Genomic DNA, 8954 nt, shown 5'->3' with positions numbered 1-8954 from the left:
TTTGGGAAAAAAATGTAAATGGAAAAGTTCAAGCCTTACAAAATGCTCATTATGAAACAGGGCAGTGTGAGGTTTAAACCCAGAAAAATAAAAAAATTTGATCAAGAGAAGAGAACCCCCCCCAGGCCCTCCAAGATGTAGATGAGTTTGTTTCTTCATCAGAACAGATTTGGAGAAATGTAGCGTTACATCACTTACTCAGCAATGGATCCTCTGCAGTGAATGGGTGCCGTCAAGAGAGTCCAAACAGCTGATAAAAACATCACAATAATCCACAAGTAATCCACACCACTCCAGTCCATCAGTTAATGTCTTGAGAAGTGAAAGGCTGTGTGTTTATAAGAAACAAACCCATCATTAAGACATTTTTATCTTCAAACCATTGCTTCTGGCTAAAATACGATTCCTTATCCATAATACTGCTCTCTCAAGTGACAAGTCCATCTCCTGTTGCCCACTCACATCAGAATCCACTCACATATTTGCTTGGAACAGTTTTGAACTGTTTTCACTTGTAAACTGTGCTTGATCATGTGCCTCAGATATCCTTCAGACACAATGACTTTTTTTTTTTTAATTATAGGAGAAAACAGTATGGATAAAGGAATCATATATTTTAGCCAAAGCAAGATGTTGATGGACTGGAGTGGTGTGGATTACTTGTGGATTATTGTGATCTTTTTATCAGCTGTTTGGACTCTCATTCTGACGGCACCCATTCACTGCAGAGCATCCATTGGTGAGCAAGTGATGTTATGCTAAATTTTCTCCAAATCTGTTCCAGGAATAGTTCACCCAATAATGAAAATTTGTAAGATTTGAAAATATGTAGATGAGTTTGTTTCCTCATCGGAACAGAAATTGAGCAATATATTCAGTGAATCTACATCTACATCTTGGATTTTTTCTTTTTATTAGCTCATTTAAATTTTTGGATGAACTATTCCTCCAATCAAGGTACTAATATGGCACTAATGGCAAAAATAACTCCTATAGTTTTATATATATATATATATATATATATATATATTATATATATATATATATATATATATATTATATCATGTATGTATGTATGTATGTATGTATCTGTCTGTCTATCTATCTATCTATCTATCTATCTATATATACATATATATATATATAGCTATATATATAAATGTGTGTCTGTTAAACTAACAGTAAAGCATGGTGCTTGAAATGCCAAGACCATGGGTTTAATTCCCAAGAAATGCATGAACTGATAAAATACCACGCTATAGGTTGCTTTGAATAAAAGCATCTATTCCAGAAAATGCAAGAGCTGATAGAAATATTTGTATAACTTGAATGCAATGTAAGTTCCTTGGATATAAGCACTACTGAAAGCATAACTGTACATATAAATACACCACAACTCACTTTCAGCTCAATTCTGATAAGAAACGCACACTTCACACCTTCACAGCATTTCCTGATGGATAAAATAAAGTGCCATATCCCGCACAAATATTTCATTTCCCTCTGAAATACGTCACATAACTGAAGTGAATTGGGTTGCTGATGTCTTTCATGTTGCTTCTAATAAAGGGGGTTGTAATCAAGGAAATTGCCTCATTGCGTTCCTGTATCTGTTATTCAGTTTTTAAAGCTTGAATGAAGATGTAACAGCTCTTTTTTGCTGCACTGCTAGAGTAACAAATGTGCATATATGACTGTCGCATTCAATAGCAGAATGAAGCCAGTGTCCTTTTCCCAAACAATATTAATCTTAATGAGTTAATAATGTCATGAGTCTGCGCGCCTGTTTGAGGACACGCCCACTGATCACATTTTCAAAACAGCCCTGTGCTATATTCCCCCAGAGCAAGGGAACCCCCACAACATCAGGGTAAAGCTTGTGAAGTCACACTCACACTTTTACACGTTTCAGACGGCAGGCTGAAGTTTGCCTGCGCTCAGATGTGATTGTAGAACTGGTCTGGAAGCTGCATTGCAGCAGCTCTGGGTCGTCGTGACTCCAACTCAAAGGGAGGTGTGGAGTAAACTGAATGGGGGACTGTGAACATGTTCAAAGGGAATGGGGTTTCTCAAGGCTGTTTCTCGGTTTCCAGTCTTTGTGGGGTGTTTCAGTAAACTGAAAGTGTGAGTAGAAAACATGTGTTATTGAATGAATATCACAAATAGATGTTTTGGGTTTTCAATTTCACCCCATAATCAAAAGAAAAGAAAAGAAAAAAAACCCCAAACAAATTAGTTTTGCTAAATTTATGTCAATTTTTTTATGCACTGTGACATCATTTTTATGGCAATTAATCACATGTATTTCTCAATGTCATTTCTGATATGCATTTGTATGCAATGTATAGGTTTGTTTAAATCAATGAATTAAAGGCAGATCTCTCTCTCTTTGCTCTCTCCCCTCTCTCTTTTCTCTCTCTATACTTTATAATATATATTTGTTGCATTACAGTTAAATAAGATTTTTAAAACCACTTTTAAAAACTTTTTATGGCAATCAAGCATACCCAGCCCCCCAAGCTCCCCCCACCCCCCAAAACACACACAAATCCTCCTTACTGTAATGCATTTAGATGTTTTAACCATAATTCTCAATAAAATTTTGCAGTGCACATTTTTTTTACATCTTTTTTTCAATGAAATATACTGTGATGTATAGCATTACAGTTTTCTTTAGTTTATTATTTTTTTTTTTTAGAAATGTATTTAATTGCATGAAAATAATGTGTTGAATAATTCTATGTTCCTTTATTTTCCTCAAGGAAAATATCCCCGTTGACTTTGGGATGAAATAAACCTGGAGATTTCTTGAGAGGTTTGTATAGAATGGATTCTATGATACTCTTCATTTTTCCCAAAAAAACACTCCTTTTTCCCGAAACAACATAATCTACTCAAAGAACAAGCAGTGTACTTCTGTAAGAAACCTGTCACCTTTCTGTGTCATGACCCAGCAGCTCAGGCCCGGCCTGCTCTACGCACACACAGCCTGCAGTTCTCCAGGGAATTCCTTTAAAACAGTCTTCTGAAGTTTTTAAGTATCTTAGCCTTCGCCGGCTTCCAAAACAACATAATCACTTTGATTCACCCACAGTTACTGCTGAGCGGCCGGCATAACACGCAGCCAAGCAAAGAGACTCTATTAATAAAACATGCGGATTAAAGATTTATGGTTTTTTTTGGGAATAATTTCAAAAACTGGGATCAACTTTTAATTACAAAATTGGTGGATTTGGTGAGTATTACGGGAAAACATTGTGGAAAAGTTTCATAAACCCTTTGGCAAAGCTGACCGGAAACCAAAGACTTCCAGAAACCCCAAACAATGATTATTTAATTACAATATGATTGATATGTGACCCTGGAGCACAAAACCATCATAAGTCCCAGGGTAAATTTTGTAACAATAGCAAACAATCACAGTATGGGTCAAAATTATTGATTTTCTTTTTTTTCCCAAAAATATTAGGATATTAACTAAAGCTCATGTTTCATGAAGATATTTTGTAAATTTCCTACCATAAAAATCAAACTTAATTTTGCTTGTAATATGCATTGGCTAAGAACTTCATTTGGACAACTTTAAAGGCGATTTTCTCATTATTTTGATTTTTTGCACCCTCAGACTCCCGATTTCAAATAGTTGTATCTCAGCCAAATATTATCCTATCCTAACAACCTTACATCAAGGGAAAAGCTTTCAGGAATGTATAAATCTAATAAAAAAAAAAAAGAAAAAAAAAAGACCCTTATGACTGTTTTTGTGGTGCAGGGTCACATATATTGATAGGAATTATGGTAGAAATGATTTAAAATTGTTCTTATTTTAATCTATCTATCTATCTATCTATCTATCTATAAAAACAACGAAAAAAAAACCAGACAGACGGACAGATAGGGAAAGAAAATGTGATTCTATCTAGTGGTGTCAACGCTAAATTGGTCTAGTTGATTTCATTTTGCTCTCAGTATGACAGCTGTGTCTCCCCCTGCATTACACGTCTTGATTAGACCCCACCCCTTCCCCCCTCAGTCCCCTCCACATCCAACCCCTTTTGACAGCTCTCGGTGAGCGCGTCAGCCTTGGGGACGCGCTCCGACGCAGGCACTGCGGTTTGAGAAGAGCCCACCTTCTTATGAATGCGTGCGTGCTCGCCCCCCTTCTGTTGTTCTCTCTCCGGGCGTGCACGCACGCGTTTATCCCCACCTCTCAATGTATTTCCAGCATCTGCTGGATTTGGGACAGACACCGCGTCGGATTGCGAATACAATGGAGTCTCACTGATGTCTGATGGCACCGGCGCCCGAGCTGCGCAAAAGCACACAAGTCAACTATGATACACTGGCATTTTCACGAGTGCCAATTAGCTGTGCGCTGATGGGGAGCATAGAGGAACCGGCTGAGAAAGGGTTGGTTGGACATCACAGGAAAAATGACCGTGGAAATGAGTCCTGAAGAGAAACCAAAGAGCCACTTCACCACTGTGAGTCTATGGAGAGAGAAGTGCAGACTTTCTGTCTTCTCTACGAGGAAAGAAACTAAATGACTTCTGACCAAACAAAGTGATTTCATTCTTCATTTCAAGCAGTTTACAACGTGCATTGATAGAAATGGCTTAAACTGGTTTTTAAACAGCCAAACCTGAATTAAGATCACAGTGTTTTAAGTCTATGGAATATACTGGACATACAGTCTGTGCATCTTGAATGATAAGTTAATTCATATCGCAGTCTTCATGATTTTTATCCCGTTACGCACGTTTAATTCGCAATAGAAGCGCCTGAAAGATTCGGAGCGGGAACTCAGGAAAGGTCGGGGCTCCAGTCGGGAGAAGATTTACGCGGACAGGCCGTTTAAGAAGAGGACTGGCTGAATTCTACGTATTTTTTAACAACAGTAACGCTGTTGTGGCTTTTATGTCCGTCTGACAGGACGCGGAGTCAAAAGAGGGGAAAGGGTTTTCTTTTAAAAACCGTGTTGAGTTATTTTTCTCAATTTTCTTAAATATTTTAGAAACAGATCATGTTTTCAACTTGGACATTTTTTTTTTTTTTTGACAAAAAAGTAAAAGTGCTGGACTTTTAAATGTTTACTGATCAAGGTTTTTTGGGCTTTATTATGCATGACTGTGTCGGATATGAGGAATGCCATACTTTTCATCGAGCATAAATGCTGACAGTCCTCTAAATGGTCTCATAAATACAATTTTCTTCTTGAAAACCAATGTAATGGCTCATTTATGGGGAAATTGTGCACTTGGGATCAGAATGGAGTTAAAAAGTTCCCTAAGGAGTCAAAGCAAACAGTCCTTGACTTGAGTGTTCATTTTTGTGGTGTTATTATGTACTTTGATTCATCAGGAGAGCATTTTTGATTCACTTGTAGTAAGTCAAGATTCCCAAGTGCTTTGGATAAACCCCTCCGACCCTGTCGTCAAAAAAGAAGAAGAGAGAAAGAATGTATTGCGTCATGAGGTGGAAATAACCAAAACTCAAAAACCTGGAACTGTCTAAAATGCATGAGTAAATTTTTCTTCATCTAGTCGGCAGAGCTGTTCGGTGCCATCTCCATTTGTTTCCCCCTTTTGATTCTTTTTCCACCCAAGCACCTTATTTTCATCATTTTTTGCATTTCTCCCAGCTTGCCTCTGATCTAACGTATCATGCATCTCCTCAACATCACATCTGCTGTTTCACAACAGCGAAGTAAGCTGCGACTCCAGCGGGATGGTGCCCTGTCTGTGCGGATCAAACGGCGCAAACCACACAAACAGCAGCGTGGGAGTCTGGGGCCAGGGGCCATGTGCAGCATCATCGGGGGCTCCAAACATTGCAAGTACAGCATCTCCTCCAGCTGTAGCTCAGGCGAAACTGCCATCCCAAACCAGTTGTCAAAGGCCTCGGACTCAAAGGAAGATGCCGCAGCTGTTCGAAGGTCGGCTGGACATTTCCCGGAACCCCAAATTTGACTCCAACATTCTGGAGGAAGCCTGCCGCGACGCTGCCTCCCTCAAAGCGCAACGGCGCTTCCGCTGTGTGTTGTTTTATTTGGCGGCCGCAAGCCTCCTCTGGGGCTGTTTTTCATCGTAATGCTAATCGATGTGACGGACTGCCTTCTTATGCCCCCCGGCTGCCTTCCTACTCCTCTGCTCTGTCCTGTTTGTCTTCCGTTCACCCCCGGGTTTTCGCCCACTGCTACAATCAAAGCCTCGCTGTTGCTCATCGTGGGACATTTGCCCTCACTTGCACCTCAGATCCAGACCTCAGGCTTTAGTGACTTTAATGTTCCTCCTTGAGGATGAAGAACGCGGGTGACTTCAGTGTGCGAGGATAAAACCTGACGGTTGAAGCCACCCGCAGTGGAGGTCAATCCTCCTTGTTTGTCCCAGTTGGCACCTTCTCTCTAGCATGGAGGTGCTTTCGTTTTCTACAGTTTCCTCCCGTCCGTTTTTAGCTTCGGGTCCTGCTCGGCTTACTCTACTCAGTGCTTTTTGAGACTCTTGGCTGGATACATTTGATTCAAAGGCAATGGCTGGAGGAACTCCACCGAGGAACATTTGGAACGCTCTACTGGCTGATTCCAGGAAGGGCCATTTTGCATCTCTGCCCATGTCATTGGCATCCACCTTTTTATTATGTCCCAAGTGCGTTCCGCAGCACGTTCCTCAAGGTCGGCCAAACCATCATGCATGGGAAAGGCTTGGAGGTGGAAAAAAGGGCCCCGAAGGAGCGGATGATCCACTCGGTGATGCCTCGTGGGTGGCTGATGAGCTCATGAAGCAAGCGATGGCGACAATGACAACTCGGTTAAGCGCTACTCCGGGAGGGGGTCATTGGGGGGCGCCTCAGCCCAAAGAGCACCAAACCCAAAAAGGGCTCGATTCCTGGGCAGATCATCTTTCGGCCGTTCAACATGAAACGCATGGAGCCGGTCAGCTCCTGTTTGCGACATTGTGGGATTCACCAAGATGAGTGCCAATAAGTCGGGCATGCCCTAGTGGGACTCCTCAACGACTACCGGACGCCGTCGCCTGTGTGAGCTCCGTGTTGCGAGAAGATCACACGCTGGGGGGATTGTTACTATTGCGTGGCTGGTTGTCCCGAACCAAAGAGGACCACGCCTACTGCTGTGTAGAGATGGGGGTTGGGATGATCCAGGCCATTGAGCAGTTCTGTCCAAGAAAAGAAAAGATGGTGAACATGCGTGTTGGCGTCCACCGGGCACCGTGCTTTGGGATTTGGTGGCGCTTTAAGTTTGGGTCTGGTCCAATGATTCAACTTAGCCAATCTTATGGAGCAGTTGGGTGTTGCCGGGAAGGTGCACCTGTCGGAGCCACGGACAAGTTTTTGGATGACCGGTACTTGGGGAAGATGGGCGAGTTACAGAAAGTTGGGCAAGTGTGGTTGAGATCCAAGGTAAGAGTGCATTTTTTAGTGACCAACACGTGTACACTTGTTTGCATTGTGCTTAATCTTTGTTGGAGGGGCTGAGTGAGACACTTTTGGCTTTTGGCTCATGTAGCTTTAAAGTTTCTTGCTGCACTGAAACTTTATTCTTCAGCCTGCGTATTGTCCAGTGTCCTCAGTGTTCATTTGTCGAAGTGTTTTGTTGAATCTTTGCCCCTGTGTTTCGTGACATTTTTTTTAAAACGAGGTGCTTTTAGGAATAACATGCTGTCTAACCTTTTCCGCTGCCTTCAGAAAGGGACTATTGGGATTTGTAGAGTCGTTTTTCCTCAAAGGCCCTGTCATTTTCACGTATGTTTCGTGTTTCCATTCAGCGGTGAAAAAAGTTTTGCAGTGGGCAATTGGGCAAAATCATCTGTTAGCATGCAAGGGCTATTGTTTGAAAACAGGGTTGCTATCTATCCGTTCATTTAAAAGGGATAGTACACCCCAAAATGAAATTTCATTTACAAAACCCCTCTTGTAGTTTCATATGTATGCTCCTCTATGGAAACAAAAGAGATTAAAAAGCAGCGTTCTTATTATTTTTCCACGGTTGTTTAAGTCATACCGTATGCAACATAGGGTGTAATACTGCACGTTATAAAATATTCATTAAAATTTTAATTTTTTTTAGTTTAAGCTTTAGTTTTTTAAATGTGCATTTTTTATATCACAAGCAAAATCCCCAAGTTAATCACCCCTCTCGATACATATTGTCCATCTACATTTTGCTTAAAAGGGTTGAAATTTTTTACTTAAAAAATTAGCATTTGCAAATTGCAACCTTTTTTTTGCATGCAAAATAAGTTACATCAGCGTATTGTACATTTTTTTAATTCACATTTTTTAAATTTTCAAACTAACCTTTTTCCTTTCGTTTAAGGCTGGCCCTCACTTCTTCAATATTGGTTTTTTCAAAGCACTTGACATTTTTGTATAATGTCGGCCGAAGCTGCATTTTTAAATGAAATTTAAACTTATGCAAATGGTTTCCTTCATTTTGTTAATTGTACTTGACTCAAAGCAAAACCCAATAATTGGGCGTTGAGTATACATTCATCATCTACCGTAGGAATATAAATCCCCCCAATGTTGTTATTATCCATTCAGTCATAATTGGCAAAGATCCCTTCATTAATGAGTTTGCCATACGGTAATTAATATCAAATGTTAATTCTCATTTGCATTTACTGACAATGGCCCATGACTTGACCTCTTAAATTAGCAAGGGGCTATTCGTTTTTAAGGAGCCGAAATGACCCATGATTTCCCCAAGGATTTTTGACATCTTTAATCCGCCATGCTAAATTAAGTGCTGAAGGATACCAACCACCTGTTTGTAAAGTGATAAAGTCACTTGGTGAAACCAAAATCGCTAGGGCAGAACAAATCTCGGCTGCACAGCATCATCTCGCCGTGGAGCCAGGTGTTCCTTAGGTCCTGCGGTAAAACTGGATTGATGGCGCGGCTGTCGCCCTTGAAGACTCTGGTGTAAAGTGCCAGCA

At 40.7% G+C, this 8954-nt stretch overlaps 1 pseudogene; it reads left to right on the top strand.

Moving 5' to 3' along the window:
* The first annotated feature begins 5663 nt into the window (after window positions 1-5663).
* On the top strand, window positions 5664-7787 carry LOC122136773 (annotated as a pseudogene).
* Window positions 7788-8954: the final 1167 nt, after the last annotated feature.

This window comes from Cyprinus carpio, chromosome B3 (genome assembly GCF_018340385.1).
Source record: "Cyprinus carpio isolate SPL01 chromosome B3, ASM1834038v1, whole genome shotgun sequence".
Taxonomy (NCBI): Eukaryota; Metazoa; Chordata; class Actinopteri; order Cypriniformes; family Cyprinidae; genus Cyprinus; species Cyprinus carpio.
The sequence above is the reverse complement of the archived record's forward strand: the minus strand, read 5'-3'. Positions and strand labels throughout refer to the sequence as shown.